Raw genomic sequence first — 21,067 nt, 5'->3', positions numbered from 1 at the left:
TTGTAGTTTTTCTCTGGACCCATTCCACCAGATCCATGTCCTTCCTGTGCTAGGGACCCCAGAACTGGATGCAGTCCTCCAGGTAGGGTCTCACAAAAGTGGAGTAGTGAGGGAGAATCTCCTTCCTCAACCTACTGGGCATTCTTCTTTTGCTGTAGCACAGGATACAGTTGAATTTTTGAGATGTGAATGTACATTGCTGGCTCAAGTCCAGCTTTTCATCCAACAGGAGGCAGAAGGCACAAATCAAAAGACGGAAAATTACATCTGAGCATAAGAAAAAACTTTTTGATTGTGAGCATGGTTGAAAAATAGAATGGGTTATCCAGGGATGCAGTGAATTCTCCATCCTTGGAGACAGTCAAAACCCAATTGAACATGATTCTGGGCATCCTGCATTCTGAGCAGGGACAGTGGGATAGATGATCTCCACAAGTCCCTTTCAACCTGTGCTACTTTGTGATTCTGCAAACAAAAATAATTTCCAGTGTCTGAGCACAATCTGTGGAGACTATTGTGATTTTTCTATTGATTCCAAAAGGGCATGGTCAGACCTAATGGATGGGTTGGTGGCCTTGTAATATTGCGAGCTTGTTAATGTAGTGAATTCAAAGTTACAGAACAACACTGGTGCGCTTAATTATTTTGTTGCCTTAAAGGTCAATACAAAAATGGTCTGGAATAGTGAGAAAAACATACTTCAGATTGCAAATTATAGCTGAGCTAACAGCCATGGAGCTGACCCATGTGAACAAATGGAAAGATAATTATTTTTCAGAAGTTCCGTATGTGAATTAACCTTGATACAAAATGAATGATACATGCCTGAATTTACAGGAAACAGAATATTATATTCATGATATTGAGTTCTTGCAGCTGGCTATTCTAATACCTATTCCTCTGTTAAGGAAGTCCCTCCCTTAAAGGAAAAAAGTTTTCTTCTTTCTAAGACATTTTTCTTCTCTAAAGCAGGGGGAGCTTTCAGCATGAAAACTACTCTCAAAGGCTATGACTGCTAAGATCCATTTGTTTTACTTGCTTCAAACTTACATTGCATGAAAATGAGATAGCTAAATGCAGAGGTTTACCGTGTTTCATATTTTTTTGCAGCAAAGGATTAAGTGTCCAGAAGAACGTGAGCATATTACGGAATGCAGCACTGACAAGTACTGCCGTTTTATTCTTTACCCATCGCATTATCCCGTAAAATCTTTTTTTTTCCCTATGCCCTGTCCCTCTCACCCACCTCAAAAAAATTGATCAAGGTCAGACTGATATGAGTGGATGTGCTAGTTTGAAAACAAACCAGTGGGAGGCACCAAGTCAGAATAACAATTTAATGGAAATTAAAGAAAAGGGGAAAAAAAAAGGTAAAAGAAAACACTGTCAAACTGACAGAGTCAAGGTACAACCTGACACCCTGTTAGGCAGGGTGGTGGTAGCAGTCTGGTAGAATGGTGGCTGCAGTCCTCTGAAGCAGTGATCCTGTAGTAAAACAGTCTGCTCTTCCTCAGGAAGTCCAATGGTGGCTGTGTAGCTCCTGTCCTCTGGAAATCCAGTGGGAAGCCAGTGTCTCTGGTGTTCAGCCTCAGCTTATATCCACGATGGGATGCTTGGTTCCTCCCTCTGGGTGGAGCATCTCACAATGGGGTAATGAGTCATGAGGCAAAGTGTTGATTAGGCTCATTAACAGAAGATGGTCTGGAGGGAGTTATCTCTGAGTCATGTGGCAGGACAATGATGGGCAATTAACAGAAAGATAGTCTGGGGGGAGGAGGCAAGGAAACACTGCCCCACCTGATTTCAACAGCTGATGGGGATGGTAATAGAATACACTGCAACCCAGGACAGTGGATTAAGGCTTAGCATTAAATCAGAGTCAGCAGTCTCTCTTGGGATGCAATATGCCTACATTTAATTTACCATATGATCCTGAGTAAGATTTTAAACAGCAGTCCACCTCCCTTGCTTCTAAACACCTGACGTTTCTGAATTTCTCAATTTTTTTTTGCCACATCATTTGGCAATTTTATTTTTTTTCTTAAGGGAGGATTTATTTGCTCAGCCAGAAATTTAGGGGCTGAGTGGAATATATGAAAGTAGGTACATTTAAAGTATTTACTCTTGGTATCTCTACTACCAGTAACAGCAAGACAGCAAGTTTTGAAGATTTTGAAGCTCCTGAGAATAATACTGTAAGAAAGTTAATAGTACACTTTTGCGAGATGTCTATCCTAGATTATCAACAACGTAAACCTCAGACCATTGTACTGACCATATCAGTATAAAACAGTAACTCTGTGTTGTAGCTGCTAGATTTTGTTTAGCAGGCTGTAGCTCCTGAGAGCTCAGTGGAGGTTACCTAGGGCAATGCAACCCATCGCATCCCACAGTCCATTTCGGACGGCCCTGCAATCTTGCTCTGGTGAGCTACCAGTGTTACAACCAGTGATGACAGAGGAGGCGAGAAGGGTCTTCCATGAGGGTAAGAGATTATTTTAATCACATCTTGAGCCAGCAACCCTCAGAGGCAGAGACACCTCGTGGTCTGGGAGCAGGGGGTTTTGTCAGGGGTCCAGGGGCGGTCCCTGGGCGGGGTCGGGGTACAGGAACCAATAGGGAGAGCCTGAGGGAGTGTCCAAGGCTAGGGGCAGGGGGGAGCGGGAAGGGGAACGTGGCATCACAAAAAGCAGTGGGTTAATGGGCTACCACAACTCTGAGCAAAAAGATTACAACTCATAGTATCACAGAATCATTTAGGTTGGAAAAGACTTTTGAGATCAAGTCCAACCTATGACCTAACACCACCTTGTCAACCATACCATGGCACTAAGCACCACATCAAGTCATTTCTTAAACTCCTCCAGTGACAGTGAGTCCAGCACCTCCCTGGACAGTTCCAAATCATCCTTTCTGTGAAGAACTTCTTCCTAAACCTCCCCTGTAACAGCTTAAGACTATGCTGTCTCATCCTCTTGCTGGTTGCCAGGGAGAAGAGACCAATTCCCATCCGGCTACAACCTCCTTTCAGGCAGCTGTAGGGAGCAATAAGGTCTCCCCTGATGTTCCTCCTCTCCAGGCTAAACAACCCCAGCTCCCCCAGCTGCTCCTAATATGACTTACTCTCCAGCCCCTTCACCAGTCTTCTTGCCCTTCTTTGGACACGCTTCAACATCCTTCTCAATATCCTTCCTAAACTGAGGAGCCCAGAACTGAACACAGGTCTCAAGGTGCAGCCTAACAAGTGCACAGTACAGGGGAAGAATCACTTCCCTGTTCCTGGCCACACTAGTCTCAGTACAGGCCAGGATGCCGTTGGCCTTCTTGGCCACCAGGGCACACTGCTGGCTCATGTTCAGTCTGTCATCAGTCAGTACCCCCACGTCCCCTTCTTCCTGGGTGCTGTCCAGCCACTCTCTCCCCAGCCTGTAGTGCTGCATGGGGCTGTTTTGGCCAAAGCGCAGGATCTGGCACTTGGTCTTGTTAAATATCATATTGTTGGAGTCGGCCCATTGATCCAGCCTGGGAGAATTTAAAAATTAACAAAATGGATCATTTTAGTTTTACCATGAGTAGTTAGTGAAAATTCTTTGGCTTATTTATAAAGCTAAGGTCCAAGTGGGTAATAGTTTGCACATATTATCACATATTTTTGCAAATTAAAATGCAAAAAAAATTATGCTAAGGGGGAAAACAAAAGATAACATAAGCTATCATGAAAGAAGATAAATTGAGAAAATAGAGACTAAAAATAAATTATCATTAGCTGTAAGGATATTACCATTTAGAACACTTTACTAATATTGCAGAGTGTATATCACCTGATATCTTCATAAAAACTAAATATTTTGCTCACACAAGTGTTATAAGCTCCAGTAAGTACTGTATGTCAAGTTTCATGAAAAATGTATGCAAGACAATGGTAAGATTTTCTGGCCTTCACATGCCACCCTAACTTAATTTGGTTTTGGCAATCTTCTCTGATCATGCAGTGAGATCCAAAATAATACTTTGGCATCTGTAGCATAATCCAGAAGAAATTTAAGGACTTTTTTTACAACATTCAAAAAACCTGCTTAGGTGATCAAGAGGCCATAACTGCATAAGTTTCCACAAAATTACTTGCTTTTATGCATACCACAGGCACTTACACCACCACTGAGCATGTAGGTATCTTTGCCCCCAGTGTTGGTTCAGCAGGTAGACTCAAGGCAAGGTTAATATGTGATGATCCATTAAGTACAACACATTACTGTTACCAAAATTTAAGACACCAGAAGAATGGTGCTAGTGACCTTGCATGCAATATCCTCATGATAAGATCCACTTAGCTATTCAATAAGTTATAACATTTGTACATGCGGACTTTAAAATAGAAAGCTTCTAATAGCTCTTATTTATGCTCCTCTCTGAGGATTTTCAGTGACAAAAATTAGGAATCGAAACAGTAGGACTAAAATATATTTATATCAGAATCAATTAGAGTACTGCTTTTCACACTGGGCTCAAAAAGTTCTCACATCAAAACAATGATCAGTAAGAGTGGCTGACACTGGGAAAGAAGGAGAGCACAAGAAATATGAGCCTTGACTGATTAGACACCTGACATCTGTCACTGAGCTCAGAATGCAGAAATGAAAACTGCACTTTCAGAATATCCAAACACCATAGTCTCCAGGACTGTGCACAGTCTAGAGACTTGTTATGTATCAGTTGCAGATAGTGGCTAATGGTTAAAAAATTTGAAGAGAGAGGAGAACACATGAAAGAAAAAGATATTAGATTGTAAAAGAGGAACCCCCTTGATATAATCTCTACTCTTTCTTTCCTCTCTACCCTCTTGATTCCTCTGTCTCACAAGGAAGAAGGTGTCCAGAAACAACCACTTTGTTTATATCTGAGATTCAAAATTCTAGATGTAAGACACAGTCGCACTTAGCTACAAGTGATGTAGTACCACTACTTCTTAGCTTCATATCTGTATGTATCTATATGTCCCCATATCAACGTACAAAACAAACATCAAATCCCAGAACCAGCAGCACATCTGTGATTTTTATAGAGTCAATTTATTAGCATGTATTTAGCAATGGAAGGAAAGATCAAAGTAATTTCTTTTTCAAGTAATACAGTCATTTTTGTTTGTCTATGCTGTTTTTGGAGAGAAACTATGATAATAAAAATTTATAAAGTCTTAATAAAAATTTTCTGTGCCAAGTTCCTGTTTTCTTTACTGATGAAAATCTGAAGTTTCAATCTGTGTTGAATTTAACAATAACTCCATGAGCTACTACTTTTTATTTTGACTTGATGTCCATAAATTTCAGAAATTATATCTTTACACACTTATTCAAGTCACTATTGTCCTTGACAAGAGACAACAAAGCTCACATGCCACATGGTTGAACATCTTATAGGGAAAAATAGATAATCGCAATTACAGGAATCCAAACCACTTTCTCTTGCTACAACTAGGACTAACTGTGTAAAGGAAAAAGTCAGAGGGCTCTCGTTAAATAAGTACCACTCCAGTTTCCCTCTTCCTCATTTATTTATCTTACAGCTCCATTCACTGCTTTCTGTCCACCCTGCAGATATAGAACAGTAGTGATTTCTTTCTGGTCTTTCCTCTAATGGTCTCAAAGAGTAATCTTCGATCTGAATATTAAAACAAGGTAAGAAAGTATTATGCATTTGCCCTTCTTCAGGTCAACATAGTACAAGTAATGTAAGCATCACAAACAGGCCAGCTGGACCTTACACTTAAAGAACACACCCATTTCTCACACACAGAATAACGAGCATGAATGAGTACAGTGCTATCTCCAATATTGATTTCAGCATTTTGTCACCTATAGTTGAATTCCCCTCGCTATGTAGCAGGTAGGCACCCAGGTCACACAAGTGGTCAGCAACCGCCCTGACTGACACAGTGAGGTTTTGTGAGCAGTCTTGGTGCCACCATAAGCCTTGGGCATTCCATGGTGGAGGTGCCTCCATCCTGGTGAAGCAGACTGGCAACACTCCTCACACATCTCAGTCCCTTTGGGCTCCCAGTCTCTGAGGTAATTATGTTTTGAGTCCTCCCACATAACCTTGGAGGAGTTCTCACTCTTTTGCACAAAAACAAACCCTTCCAGCACACTAACTTTCAGGAAAATAACACTTGCACGCACACCTGCTTCTAAGAGTGCAGGATAAGGTTGCAAAGCCCATCACAGGATTCAAATGCTTATTTCCTTCTGCCTAAGCCTACACAGTGTCCTGTGACTCACTGTGCTAGCTTTCTGATTAACCAAATGGGGCATCTGCTTGGGGCACAGGATATTGTCTTTAAGGACAAATGCCTGGTTTTCCTCTCAGTGAAGGTTTCTGGAAGCAGTGGGATTGGTTCAGACTTTTTGCCAGAACTGAAGCTGGGAAATATTTTGGGGTCTTATGATTTAGATATAGAATTTTGATGACTTGGATGTCCATTCTTTATCAACATTCATTTCTACTGTATTCCTCTATATTTCTCTTCCCACAGAACAGGATACATATGCTCTGGTTTTTTTGTACTGAGATTCAAAGTTTAAAATTGAAAGTCTCAAAGATTTCATAAACTGACAATGCTCAGTTAAAGACTTTAGACTGACTTAATGAAGTAATTAGAATTTTTGTATATGTAAAGGAAAGTTCCCAATAACAGAAACAGCTGGTCAGAACTACTGGATGTCAGCAGGTATGGATTGCTGGGTAACCCAAAGATGAAGAGTTTAATACTAGCAATCCTCTTTGAAAACTTCAGGCAACAGGCCTACCATTACATAGAAATAATATGGAAGCAACAAGAACAGAATCCTTGACAATCTAATGTTTTGTCCATTAAAAACAAGTCTTTATTCTGTTCTCTTATGGGGTCTGGGTCATCCTTCAGAGAATAGAAAATTTGGCAGAAAATAGTCTTAGAGTGAAGCAAGTAGGAAGGGATTAAGAGAGAGGATCATAAGAGGAGATTAAACAGAATGCACCTTCACAGAATATTAGTGTATACTGCATCACATGAAAGTAAAGCAGCCTCCGAGTATGAGCACTTTAACTCTTGATTTCAAATAGCTGTCTGCTTTTGAAATTCTCCTATATGGGGAAGAAAAACTTAAATATACTTGAAAACATGATATGAAATACCTTTTCTGATTTATTTTTCTTTTTGATTGCTGGAAATAATAATAATAATAATAATAATAATAATAATAATGTTATCCAAAACTCTTCTGATTATCTCCTGTAAAAATATTGGAAATAAATAGTATTACCGAGTCCATATTCAAAGTTTTACTTGTCCACTCCTTTGTAGTGTCTGCAGCAAATTAGGTAGAACCTGAAGTCATCAATTTTTAACCATAATCTTTGGTTCATCTCCAGAGAAGGTCTGTACTATACAAGGATTTATGTGGATAATACAGCATATGATTAAATAATCACAGGCAGTATTGTAATGCAAATACAAAAAGACACAAATGGAGGTTTGTTAATCACAATCGCAGAATCTCAGCCTGGTGCTAAGATCTCCCTTGTTAGTACATCCAAGAATGGGATACATATCTTCTCAGACAGCAGTATCTTAGCACTCTGGCCATTTCAAAGATGGAAAGGTCGTGACAAAGCAGTATGCATTTATGAATATTTGTCCTCAACATTTTTAAAACCCATCCTTGCAAATGAATCCCTTAGAACCAACTAGATCACATCTATTTGGTCAGTCTCTTGATCTGTGCATAGGTACAAGAATATATAAAAAACTGACTAGATTCACAGATATGCAATTTGCCCAAAAGATTTTTTTTTTATAACAGTAGCAACTATATTTTTCTGGTCTTTCTACCAAAACCAACTCAAGCAGGCTGAAGATAAACCTTTGGTACAAAATTTGTATGTCTATGGAACTACCACTAAAATGGCACCTTGTCTTAAGGCTGCACAGTGGTGTGATGCTATGCCAAAGACATAAGAGCTTTCATCTGTGTACCTTTGCAGATAAAATGCAGCATAAAAAGAATAACCTGGTTTTAACAGGAACCGGGCTGAGATACATTGTAGTATTTTATGTGACAGATAAGTAGAGTTTCAATTTTTTTACCCATTCCACCCTAGAAACAGGAACATCAAAACCTGATACAAATCGTTATTACCCAACTCTAACCCCACATATGGATATCTTCAATTAAAACTACATGAACTACACTATAGAAATCTAAAAAGGTCCCAAGAGCCTGTTCATTGAATTAGCAGTTGCATAATAGTTACCATTGCTAATGCCCTCCCTTCTGCTCTCCCCTGCTGCTGTAAAGTGCATAAACAGCCACTGCCATCTGTGCTGACTTTCAGCAGGGCAATATCACATTTCCTGACTGTTGCAGCACTCAGCAGCAAGGGCAGGGCCACTCCCCTTCACACTGTGGATGCTTTCTCTTGCAAGACAGGACAGCTTTCCCACCCACCCTACCCCTTCCCTACAAACCTGGAGATACAGGACAGAAGTGGGCTTCACAAGCCCTCACCGATGCCCTCTTGTACTGCCTGGCTGGAGAAGCCTTTCCATACCTTGGACCAGATCTTCTATATATCTCTGCTGTATGGAAATCAACATAGTTGTATGGTCTATTTCCTCAATACCTGCATCTGAACAATCAGATTAACACAAGATAAATCCTTTGCATACATAACAGCTGGATGTGACCAGCCCAAAACAGAGATGGTCCAAAATACGTTTTTTCACAGAAGTTAGATGGAGGACCTTGGTGAGCCTGCCCACATTGCAATGCTTAGAGCAGCCCAGAGAAAGAGGAACACTCACATAATAATATACCTTTCATTTAAGAAGCCTAGTAAAGATATAAGTTTTGCAGGAAATTCTTTTGGTTTTACTCTGTCCCAGATGGATCTGTTCATGAAAGCTTGTGACATGTTGTGCAAAATACAAGTACTTTGAGCTTTTCACACCACTTAAGAAATGCAGTGTATTCCAAATATCTAAGGTCAGCACTACATATATCTTTTTGACCTGATGTATTCACCTACTCTTTTAAGTGAAGAATGACAAATTACTTAGATTGCGTGTATATGTAGACATATATGTAGACAGATGTACATCACAGATTTTAAGAAGTGGTGTTTGAAACAGGACAGAGAAACTTTGCAAAACACAATTACTGTCGGTAAATCTGTACAAGAAAGGTTAAGAAGAAAAATTAAAGTTAGCAGTGATTTTGTCTGTGTATTTTATGTTTTCTGTTATAACTTACATGATTCAAGAATTACCATATTGTGACTGCAGCCTGTAGACACACCATTCTGTTCCACTGAAAGCTGCTTTGTCAGGAACTTTCTAAGCCCCTCCAGAAAATTTTCTTTCTAGAAATGTCTTGCAAGGACAAAATGCATATGGGAAGAAGAGTAAGCTACCTTCTTGTCCCACCAATCTAATTTGCAGCACTATAAAAGAGTGTCAGGTGGAAAAACAAATACAAGTTTTAAACACATGAAAAAGTAATAAACAAAATTAAGGCTCGCATACACCAATAAAAAGTCATTTAGAATTATATAAACAGCACCATCAGTCCAGTCTGGATTATGGCACTAATAATATTGATAACTTGGCCCAGACTGCTCCTTTGCTGCAGAGTGCTACTCAGAATTTCTGGAGATGTCTGACAAATGTTTTATGTACATGTTGATGTGTCAGCTCCTGCCCCTCTCACACCTTGCCATGTAAATAAAACATTTATCAAGCTGACAGAGGGGATTGAATACCATTTATTTGCTAAGAAATTGTGTGCTTATTGAACATTTTCCTGATGTGTATTGTACATCTCGCAGGACAGAATTATCTTTCTCGACCTGCAAGCCAGATGTGATTGCAAGTATTCTGCTTTTTCATGCGTGTTGCTTTCCAAGGGTCAGACCCATTCACACTAAGACTGTTTTACAATATTCAGGTAAAGTGGAGAAACAACTTAAAGGCTAGAGGAGGTAATACTGCACCCTTTATTACTGTCACTGTAATGACAGCTTCATACAAGTGAGAAAAGCTGACTATTAGTGACATCAGTGAATGGACGGAAAACTGTCCCTTCCTTCTAAAAACACATACCTTGAAATCTCTGGGAATTTCGCAATTTGGATATCCCATGCTGTTTTAGGTACAGTTCTCACCCTCTAAAACCAAACTAGATTTTTAAGAACTGCATCATGGGTGGGATATTGCAATCACAATCAGAATAAGTAGACTTTTCTTTGCGTCAACTATTCAGATGGGGCATTCAGTGTTTAGCAATACTTAGATGAATGGAATTTGTCTACACCTTGCTAAAACATCTAGATGAAATATCAGAGGACATCTGCAAGGAAAGTGGAGTTGCTCAGCAATTCACAGGGTAGTATCAGGGTCATAGATGTCTGGCTTATTTGCTTTATGTGAATGACCATTCTAGGGTGATTTGAACTTTTACTGATCTACATTCATCAAAGGAAGTCATTTGTTGAGCCCACACAAAAATGAAATTTTCTTTGTTTTTTTTAAGAAGAAAAAAATTAACCCCCATAAATAATAAAAGACCGAACAGCAAATTGTGGTACTTTTTGTGGCAAATAAGTCCATAACAGGGGCTAGGGTATGACTATAAGTGGGTCAAAAAAAGCCAACCCAGAGTTAAGTCAGGACATGGTTAAAAGAGTGTGCCACCCCGAAGAAATTGCCTGATACTGAGTAGATACAGAGTGTGAACTATGGGCAAAGTATATGCACATTTCAGAGAAACCAAAATACTAGGAGAGGAAGGACCTTCCTCTCATTTAGAAACAGAAGAGAGACAAGCATTACTTCACATAACCATGCAAAGATCTGTAAAGTGTGCACAAGATGAGTAAAATGACAACAACATATTTAGCCAAACAGATTTCTTTTAAGACTTCCTAGCTGCTGTTGCAACTGAGAGGAGTAATTCCTATCTTGTACTGCTCAACAATACACAAGCCCAAAACACAGAGCGCACACAGCCATGTATGCACTCATTTACAGGCATATGCACAAAGAGGAAAAAAAACAACAGAAAATAGAAAGTTACTTGATAAACCTGAACATTTATGATTGTAAACTTATCCCTGTAGGGGAGTGTGTCAACTGAATGTGTGAAAGCAAAATAATAAATGGGAAATGACAAAATTTATAATAGAACCAGTGAGAAATGTGTCTATTATAGGGATGAAAGCTCATCAAGCCATTACTCTCCCTCAAGAAAAAAGCAGTCACTGAAAGGCTGAAGCTTAAAATAGATAAGGAAGAATCTGACACTGTTTTCTTCCTAATGGTGAAGGAATAATCAAAAGACCATGAAAAGAGAGCTGAAAGATCATCACCATATTTTATATGCAAATAATTTTCTATACCCTAAAATAAAGGTTAAAGGAAGAGCTCATTACTTGGATAATTGTTGTTTAAGTAGAACAGCCGGTAAAATAGGCATCTTCACTCTTACTTGCAACTGGAGGTAAAAATTTTTCCTTTTGCAAAACCTGGGAAAAATTTAACAGAAATGTGTAAAAAAACTATTTTTCACTCCTTGCCATGTGAGAAATCAGAGATTTCTCAAGTAAAGATGTCTCAGCTAGATCCAGACAAGAGTTCAAGACCAGGAAACAGTTTAAATTGCTTCCACTTCTGCCTTTTGTTCTGTATTTCACATACCTCACTGAAAGACAGAACACATTTATGATGCCAAGGGAGTGTAGCTCTCAGTCTGCAATGCCAGTTTCTCTGAGATTCCTAAGGGCCACTAGCAGACTGATAAACTGTTCACAGTGGCCCTCTTTTCCTGAGGAAATGAACTCTTGGCTGGATTAATTTTACAGGACCCAGCAGGAATTCAGAAGGAAGCAGCAGAAAAATATTTGGGGAGAAAAAGCACACAAAAGGAAAGGTTCAGAACAGTTCTAAAAATATTTTCTGGATAACAATAAATAAAATATATATCCCCTGCAATGAAAATATCACACAAGGTTCTCTTTGTGGAAAAAAAGTAAAACTCCTTGCTTGATATTATCAGACAGGAGTACCTTTGAGCACTGTGTCCAACCCAGCTGTTCAAAAAACCATCATAAGCAGATAAGCAGAGACATGCAACTGAAATGGGATTATTCAGCTTAGTAAAGAATATGAGAACTAGACTAAGATTTACATAGCAATGACACAGTCCTCAGGTATTCTAAAGAAAGAGCAAAGTTGTTCACAAGTATGTAAAGGAATTAAAGTAAAGCAATTTCTACCAGTGCAAAAGAGTAATTTAGCTCTGTTTCTCCCCAGTGTGCTGTACATTACAGCTCATATCTTTCCTGTGTCCAACTCCTCACGCAGTAACAGAGCAGAGAAGGAAGGTGTCTCATACATAACATCAAGTAAGAGAATAGATGCCATCAGAATACAAAAGCAGCAAAAAAAGGTCACTTAAAAGAAGCTTATTTGACATCAAAAGATTTTTTTGCATGTTGTGAGTCTTCAGGACCAGCATTTTTATGCATTGTTAAGACCTATGACTCAGGAGTAGGAGAAAATGAAGCTGAGAACACTAAAGTGCTCAAGGGACAGGGACTACAGTGTGAGAGGGGAAGCTGACAGAGAAAAGGAAACTGGGAAAGTTTAATTGCTATTTCCTACAATATAGAGGGACACTAAAGAGAAGATGAAGATATACTCATCTCAGAGGTGCACAGGAAAATTACACAAGTTAGTGCAAGGTAAACTTGATCTTGCTAAGAAAAAACCTTTCTGCTCGAGGAACATGATTAAGCCCTTGAATAGGTTTCCATTCCTGAAGATACTAAAAATTCAGATGGGCAAACCCCTGAACAATGATATCTAAACTTTGAAACTAGCCTTTGTTTGAGCACGAAGTTGGACTAGATGACATACAAAATCACTTAAAATATATTTTTCTATTATTTTTATTTTTTTCAGGTTTTTTTCTATGAGTCTATGCTTGTAAGTAGAATTTAACAGGCCACGTGAGTATTAACAGTCAAATTTTGGAATGTAAGTACAGCCAAGCGAAAGTGAACCCCAGTATTACAAATTACAGAAAAGAGTTGCAGACTAACAGTATTTCATTTTATGATGCACCTGAGAAGCTCATTTCACATTCACCTCATAGTGAGAAGCTGGCAATAAAATCTAGGTATACCAACATCTGAATTATGCAACTGCAATTTCAGGAACAATTTTGGACAAATATTAAATTTGTAAATTTTGCAGTGTTCTATAGGTCTTAATGTTGCTGTTGCAATAAAAAGACCATATAAAAATAAGCCACAAATGACTATCCTTATCTATCACAAGAGTACCTGGGTTTCCTCATATTTTGAAGGATTATTCTTTTACTTACTTCACTATCTCATAAAGCTCCCTGTATACAATGAGAAATTGATTGAGAGTGTCCTCTTTATTCATGATGAAATACTCCATGATGATTGGATGTGTGATTTCTATCACTTGCTCTTTCTTAATTTTGCATGCGAATCTGTAGATGGAATTCTTAAAGTTCTGAGGATTAAGATGCTGAGAGATGGTTGCATATGCTTTAATATGGTCATACTTGTCATAGAATTTCCAAAGGCCTCTCTCTACTCCTCTGTGGAACCCATGTTGATAGTAATGTTTTGTTTCTGTATACTGCATTATTAAACTTACTCTGTGTTCCTCAGGATGTGTTCAGGCAATATTCCTACAGGTTTTGTCTTGGGCATGGATTTTGTTTGTGTCCACTGAGGACAGCAGGCTGAGGGGTGAGACTGTGCAGACTAGAGATTTTTACAACTGTTGCAGGACTGAACTTTCCAGACAGAGGGAATTTTAGTGTGAATATTTTTCTATGCAATCCTGTTATATAGAGTCACTCTCTTTTTAGCACTACCCACCAGCAAAAATCTGTGAATTATAACCTCGTTCTTATAAGCTCTCTTTAAACACTGAAACAGCACAATAAGGTCTCCCCGGAGCCTTCTCTTCTCCAGGCTGAACAACCCTAGCTCTCTCAGCCTGCCTTCATAGGAGAAGTGCTCAAGCCCTCTGATCATCTTTGTGGTTGTCCTCTGGACTTGATCCAACAGGTTCATGCCTTTCTTGTGCTGGGAGCCCCAGAGCTGAACACAGTATTCCAGGTGGGTTCTTAGAAGGGCAGAAAGAGACCAGCTGGCCACACTCCTTTTGATGCTATATAGGATAGTTATGGCTTTAAACTGAAAGAGAGTAGATTTAGACTAGATATTAGAAAGAAATTCTTTTAGTGAGGGTGGTGAGACCCTGAAACAGGTTGCCCAGAGAAGCTGTGAATGCTCCATACCTGGAAGTGTTCAAGGCCGGATGGGGCTTGTTTAGTGGAAGGTGTCCTTGTTCATAAAGGGGAACTGGAACCATTCTGTGCATTTGTGATATGATTCTATGGTGTAATGTTCTAAGTTATTGCTCTGGTAGGCTCCCCATTCACGTTGTCTTACAAAACTGATGCAGTACTAGACCTTTTTAGAGTGCCGGACCCTTTGCAATGTGTTTTTACCTTCCATTTGCATGGGAAAGCACACAGGGACAATTCTCTGTGGAAGACATATCTAAAGCTGTTTGTACTGATTCAACAGAGCATGCAGAGAAACAGCATGCACTTTTTCATATTTGTGACTTTTCAAGGTCATAGGCCTTTTTTTTCCATCTTTAAAAAAACTCACCTCAATAATATAGGTGCTTCAATAGCCTAGGGATAAGTGAAATGCAAGTAAGGGCATGAATAAAATAAACCTCTGCTCTCATTGGTTCATTCATCTCCATGCAGTGCCCCAAGAACACGCTTCAAAATCACCCTACCAGGACAACAGAATTGTTGGACAAAGGTAAATGTTGATCAAAGCCATAAACAATTATCATAATAATCTCACTAAAACTTATAAAAGTTTATTTAAATTCTGGATCTCTGAAGTAACTCAGAGTTTTAGCTTGTGTGGTTATTATGGACTAAAAATGCAAGATTCATAATTACTTGGTAACTACAAGACTGCTGAAGCACAAAGTGACAATTAAACTTTCTTTATCAGTAGCATGTGGTCATACTGGTCCAAAAAGGAAAAAGCCAAATAATGATAGACTGAGAGAATACTGGAAAGATGCATAAGAAAGAGAGGCTCTCCCTTTAGAAACCAACTATTGATATAATCCAAAGCTTTAGTTTTTGGGGAGAAAATATTTCATTGGTCTTTTCAACTTGAGACAAATATTTCCTAACACACTGGACAACCCAAATAACGAAATTCAATTTTCCACTGAAGTAGAGCATCTCCAAGGAACAGGTAAGCACACCCATAACACATCAGAACAGCCAGCAGACAAACCTTCAGTAAATGCACACTGCTTGTCACCGCTGACAGATCCATAAAATGACCTACATAGCTTCTATATCTGCTGAAGGAAGTGCCAAGTGGAAAGAATAACCTTGACAAAGATTGAAAATACAAAAAATAAAGTGTAAGTAAAAAAAATTGCTCTGAGTTTGGTGGGTGTATTTTGCAATTTTTATCCCCTTGCCTAGTGTCAAAGTTCCCAGATAGACTAAGGTGACAATGTAATTTCTAGGTCGTAGCCAGGTATCACGTGTAGTAATACTCCATAAATTTAACAAGTAATGAATTTCCTCCTAAGAAATGCCACAATGCCCCTTCAAACCCTACCACAGCGTGAGTTCTGACTGGGAGCTTGTCACAGGACCTGATGCACTCCCTCATTTTTGCATCAGTACAAAAGCCCTCCAAGCCATGAAATAACCCTAATGCTTTTTATGGTTTTTTTTTTTTTTTTTTCCTAGAAAAAGGTTTCTATGCAGATAGACACAGGAGGCTAAACAATGCTCTTTCTTTCCTTGGGAAGTGTTTCCTTTCACATCCTAACCTGTTCTTTGAAAGCTTAGCTGGAATTTGCAGAGGAAGATGCAAGTGGGATAGACCCAATGGCTCTGACATGTGGAGTTCTCTGGCACCATGAAGCTCAGAAGTGTATTTCCAACAATAAGCATGTAAAACATTTGTATGTCCCCCAGAAGGACTACTGAGAATCACAAGGAAAGCAGACAACACCTGTAAGCTGGACTGAAATATCTTCAAACCCTAATTCAAAAGTAACTAATTCTCCTGGTGTTCCTGCATGGACTGATCAAACCCACAGAGGTATCTAAAATTAACTTAGGGACATAATTTTGCGAGAACAATGAAAAAAGAAAGCAAGAAATACAGTTAATTTTTTTTCATATTTATAAAATTTATTTCTCTTCTTGAATCATCCTTCTCACATAGAAACCAATACCAGTGTAGAATGTATGGTGAAGAGAACTTTGTACCCAAAACTTAATTTTCTTTTTTCTGTGTTTTCTGACTCAGTTGTTCAAGCAGGTTACCAGCTGATGACACTCATGCTTGTGGGAGGCACAAGGAGACAGCATGATGATGGGTGACACTGTACCCTGCCATAAATCTAGTCCCTCCAGATGGGAGAGAATTTACTGAAAGTCCTTGCAAGGAGTTTCAAAGATAAGCTGAGACTTTTCCTTGAGTTTCAATGCTTCCAGATAGTTGTTTATTAAGTCTTATCACAGGAACAGAGCCACTAGCGTGACCCGGGTACAGCATAGAAGACAGAAAAGTAGGAATGAGTCTAATTATCAAGATTTACACAGCCTTTTAAAGATATTTTAACCAATAGTTACTAAAAGCATACATTATTTTCACTTTCCTACCAATTATTCAGTAACATGACTAGGAACTGCGGAATTTTCTATCCAATCATTCCAAATTACTTTTACTGCAGAATATGGAGTAGTAGAAGAAGAAGAAGAAGGTTTAGAGAACAACAACAATCCTCCATTTTGATATTTTTTACTCTTATCTATTTACTATAAAGAGAAGCCCAAAACCTCTAAATTTTTCACCCTGTGACAATCTTACATAGTAGTCTATCACCTAATTCACACCACTGTATTTTCTAGTTGTTGTCTGACTGTTGGCAATTTTTTCCAAGGTTCAAAGCTAAAACAGTGTTGTTCAGGGGGGTAAGAACGCTTAAAAACAGGCAGAGAAATATTCTCGGCACTCTGGGTTCCTATATTGGGAAAGGGAAATGGGAGTACAAAATCATGTCTTTCAAATGCAGTGTCATTTTATATCCACTGCAATAGATTACAAGGTCACAGTTTGAGTGCATCTAGCCATCATAGCAACACGCATGGGATTTTCTTACATTTTCTGTTATATGCAGATAAAGTTTTGATGTTTTTCCAACAGTTCAGCTTAACCTGAATTAAAGCTATTTATCCTGTTCTGTACTTGTAATCGAACATCTGCTTTAGTCGAACTACAGCTTCAGTCAGAGGAAGGGTTTAAGTTCGAGGTTCCTCAGTTTATGACAAGGTTAAAAGACTAATTTGATTAGTGACTCTAAAGAAAACCTTTTGCATCACTTACTTTTCACTGGTAGACCCCCCAGGAAACCTGAGACTTTATTGTCTGGATGCAAAATTTAAATGTGATTCTTTTTCTCGTTAACCTTGACACGAAACAATTATGTGCACATGGACAGTTCTGTGATTAAAAAGAGACAGAGACATCTCCTTCACTTAAGTGTTATAAGGCAAGGTGCCGGCAAATTATTCTTTGAATTTGTCCTCCCTGTTACATCAAGTCCTATTTTTTTCTATTGCTTTAATACCATGAAAGAATACTGCTCACCAGCTTCCTGTTGTTGTGAAAATGAGTATATGACCATGTTCATTCTGGTCCTTGACCGATTTCTGATAGATTTGTGAAGCCTTGTTTTCATGTCGTACGAAGTATTATTCCATCCTTCAAAATACAGAGCTTTCACGTGACCATGAAAACTTAAGAATCACCATGTAACATCACAAGACTGTAAGCTTATGAAAATAGACCATGAGAATTATTTTACTGCTATTTTTTAGTGCTTATTCTGAGAACTGGATGGGTATATCAAGCTGGCTGTATATAGATGGCAGAACAGCCATTATTTTAGCATTAAAAATCAATACCAGCATCAACCCTAATTGTAACTAAACCACTGGCTAGGATATTTTTTTTAAAAGGATCAATCTTTGGATTCTCACACTGGGATGAGTTGTATTTGAGAACTGGAATTTCCATACTAAGCTCCTAAGTCAGTGTAAAACTCTTTTAAATAGACCAGTTGTTTAATTTGCAAGAAGAAATGTACCAGACATTTCATTTCAATGTATTGTCATGGGTTAGTTTCCCTTTCCCTAACAAGAAAAACAGCAATGATCAAATAAATAATTCCTATAGGAGCAAGAAAATCGGGAAAAACATTTCTTCAAAGTCCAAATGAAAATACAGGGACAGATTCAACTGTTATGAAATAACATGTTGTTTCACAAATTTCTAGATGCCAAGCCATTACCTGAATACAGAATCATAGAATCATAGAATGGCCTGGGTTGGAAGGGACCTTAAAGATCACCGAGTTGAAATACACCTGCAGTAGACAGGGACACCTTTCACTAGACCGAGTTGCTCAGAGCCCCACCCAACCTGTCCTGGAACTTGCAGATATGGGGCTTCCACAACTTCTCCAGGCAACCTATTCCAGGGTCTTACCATCCTCACAGTGAAGAATTTCTTCCTAATATCCAATCTAAACCTACTCTCAGTTTGAAGCCATTCCCCCTTGTTCTGTCAGTATGTGCTGTTGTAAATAGTCTCTCTCATCTTTCTTGTAGGCTCAGGTACTGGAAGGCCACTATTAAGTCACACCAAAGCCATCTCCTCTCCAGGCTAAACAGAACCAGTTCTCTCAGCCTTTTCTCGTAGGAGAGGTGCTTCATCCTTCTAATCAGCTTGGTGGGCCTCTTCTGGCCTTGCTGCAACAGGCCAATGTCCTTCCTGTGCTGGGAAATCACAAGGACGTTCACAGCTCCTCAGGCCTGTTCCCAGTGTTCAAAAAGGCTATGGCCAAGCATATCTTCATGTTTTGAACAACACTGAATGCTGACATTTGTTCTTGCAGCATGTGCCAGGATAATGCAGCTGTCAAAGATGAACATATCCAAATTCCTTCTCTCAGGATGAGAATAAATCTTGCAAGCCGGAAGCTCTAATGCAAGGCAAGCCACCAACTCCTGTGTGATCTCTAAAGCATGTCCTTTGGGCCTCACTTAAAATAGAAAGCAGCTCTAAGCTGGGAAAAATAGCTGGTGGGACGACAGACCTGTCAGAAAAACTACATTTACTTGGAAATGAAAACCTTTCAAAATAATGTGTCCAATTTGTCTATATTTTGGGGGAGAAGTGTCAAAACAAATAATTTCTACATGCTTGTTTCAGTAACATGGGAAACACTGAAGTATTTTGTTTAGATATAGTGGAAATGCTTGCTATAACTTCTGTAATATTAATGTCATTATAACAATACATATATTAGATTTATAATTTCTGCCTTATGGAGAAAATGGCACGTTTTTGAACACCATGTTTTAACACATGTTAAATTCTTTCAAAATTTCATTTTGATGCAGAATTTTAACACTGACCTGCAAATAAACAAAAGTGAGTTTTGAAAGATAAATTTCACAAAGCTTGACATTCATTTTCTATCTATCATCATCAGATGGATTCACAAATAAGGTGCTTAGTTTAATATTTGCCACTGGCACAGTGCTTGGAGATCCTCAGATGCAAAATGCTGTGAAACAGTAAAGCTGACCAAATACCCAGGTATTTTAATAAATATCTGAATTACAGTAAAATCTAGAACAGTTGCATTCCATCAGAATTTCTCTTCAGGCATTATCTGTAATAAGATAATCTTATTTTTTCCACAGCTATGCTATTCCCAGCATCTGGATCACTCTTGCAGATGACAGCTGTCTGAAGAAGTAGCTTTACTTTGTACAGCCTCCTACAGCGCTTAGCACCATTAGTTTGGGGGAAAAAAAATCCCCCCTTTGGCAACCAATGTGCTCTATTTTATTAAATTTGTGCTCTAATCACAAGCACATTCTGTGCAGTTTAAGAAGGAGAAAATATTTTACTACCTGCCAAAGAATTAAATGATTCTTATGACTTTCTACTCTCACTTCACTGTTACTAGTATCCTCAGGCATAAAGATGGGAAGAAGGGATGAAAAAAACAGGTAGGGCTCTAAAAGAAATCTATTGGAAATAATGAAAGTAAATGATTAAGGGATAGTCCTCAAATATCAATTTCATTTTTATTCAATAAGACATTTCTCTATATCAGTTAATAACAACAATATTAAAAAGCCATCTGCTGAGACTGGGAAATAAAATACTACATACAAACACCATGGTAATTATTTTTCAATTGCTATGTGCTAGTAATCGATTATATTTAATATAAAATAATTGTTCTAGTGAAGTCTGGGCTTTTATTTGGTTGTAAATAAATAACAGTTAAATATCAATTACACGAATTAATCTTTCCCCCAGCATTACACCACTTGCAGATAACTCAGGTTTTGAGTAATTCCTTTAGGAATCCATGCAACAACAGGATTTTATTCATTGTTGTCCGCTTTGAAGTTCTTTCTTAAATGCCTTGGTTTGTGTTCAATGAATAATAGCTAATGACTTCATTTAGGGGTGTTACTTTGAAGGTACTTTACAGTTCTCTTGTCCCTTGTATTCTTTTAAAGAACACATAAATTTTGTCTCTTCAGTCTTCCTATGTTTTACCTGCTCTTTTCTTCACTTTATGTTATTTCTTCTATGTCCTTTTTAGTGTCAGTCCTACATCCTGTACAGTAATCCAGATGTGTTCAAACTAGAATTTTATAGCTCTATTTGTACTTAATCTACTAATAAATATTAAGCTACACTTCCCTTTCAATAAAGCAGATATGTGAGGGATGTCATGATTTGGTGCACTGCAACTACACAAGTGGGACATGTTTGAGGGGACTCAAAAATAGGCAGACAAAAGACTTATTATCAACTATTTCATGTTCCTTCA

The sequence above is a fragment of the Corvus hawaiiensis genome, chromosome 3 (assembly GCF_020740725.1).
Source record: "Corvus hawaiiensis isolate bCorHaw1 chromosome 3, bCorHaw1.pri.cur, whole genome shotgun sequence".
Lineage (NCBI taxonomy): Eukaryota > Metazoa > Chordata > Aves > Passeriformes > Corvidae > Corvus > Corvus hawaiiensis.
This window is presented reverse-complemented; position numbering follows the sequence as displayed.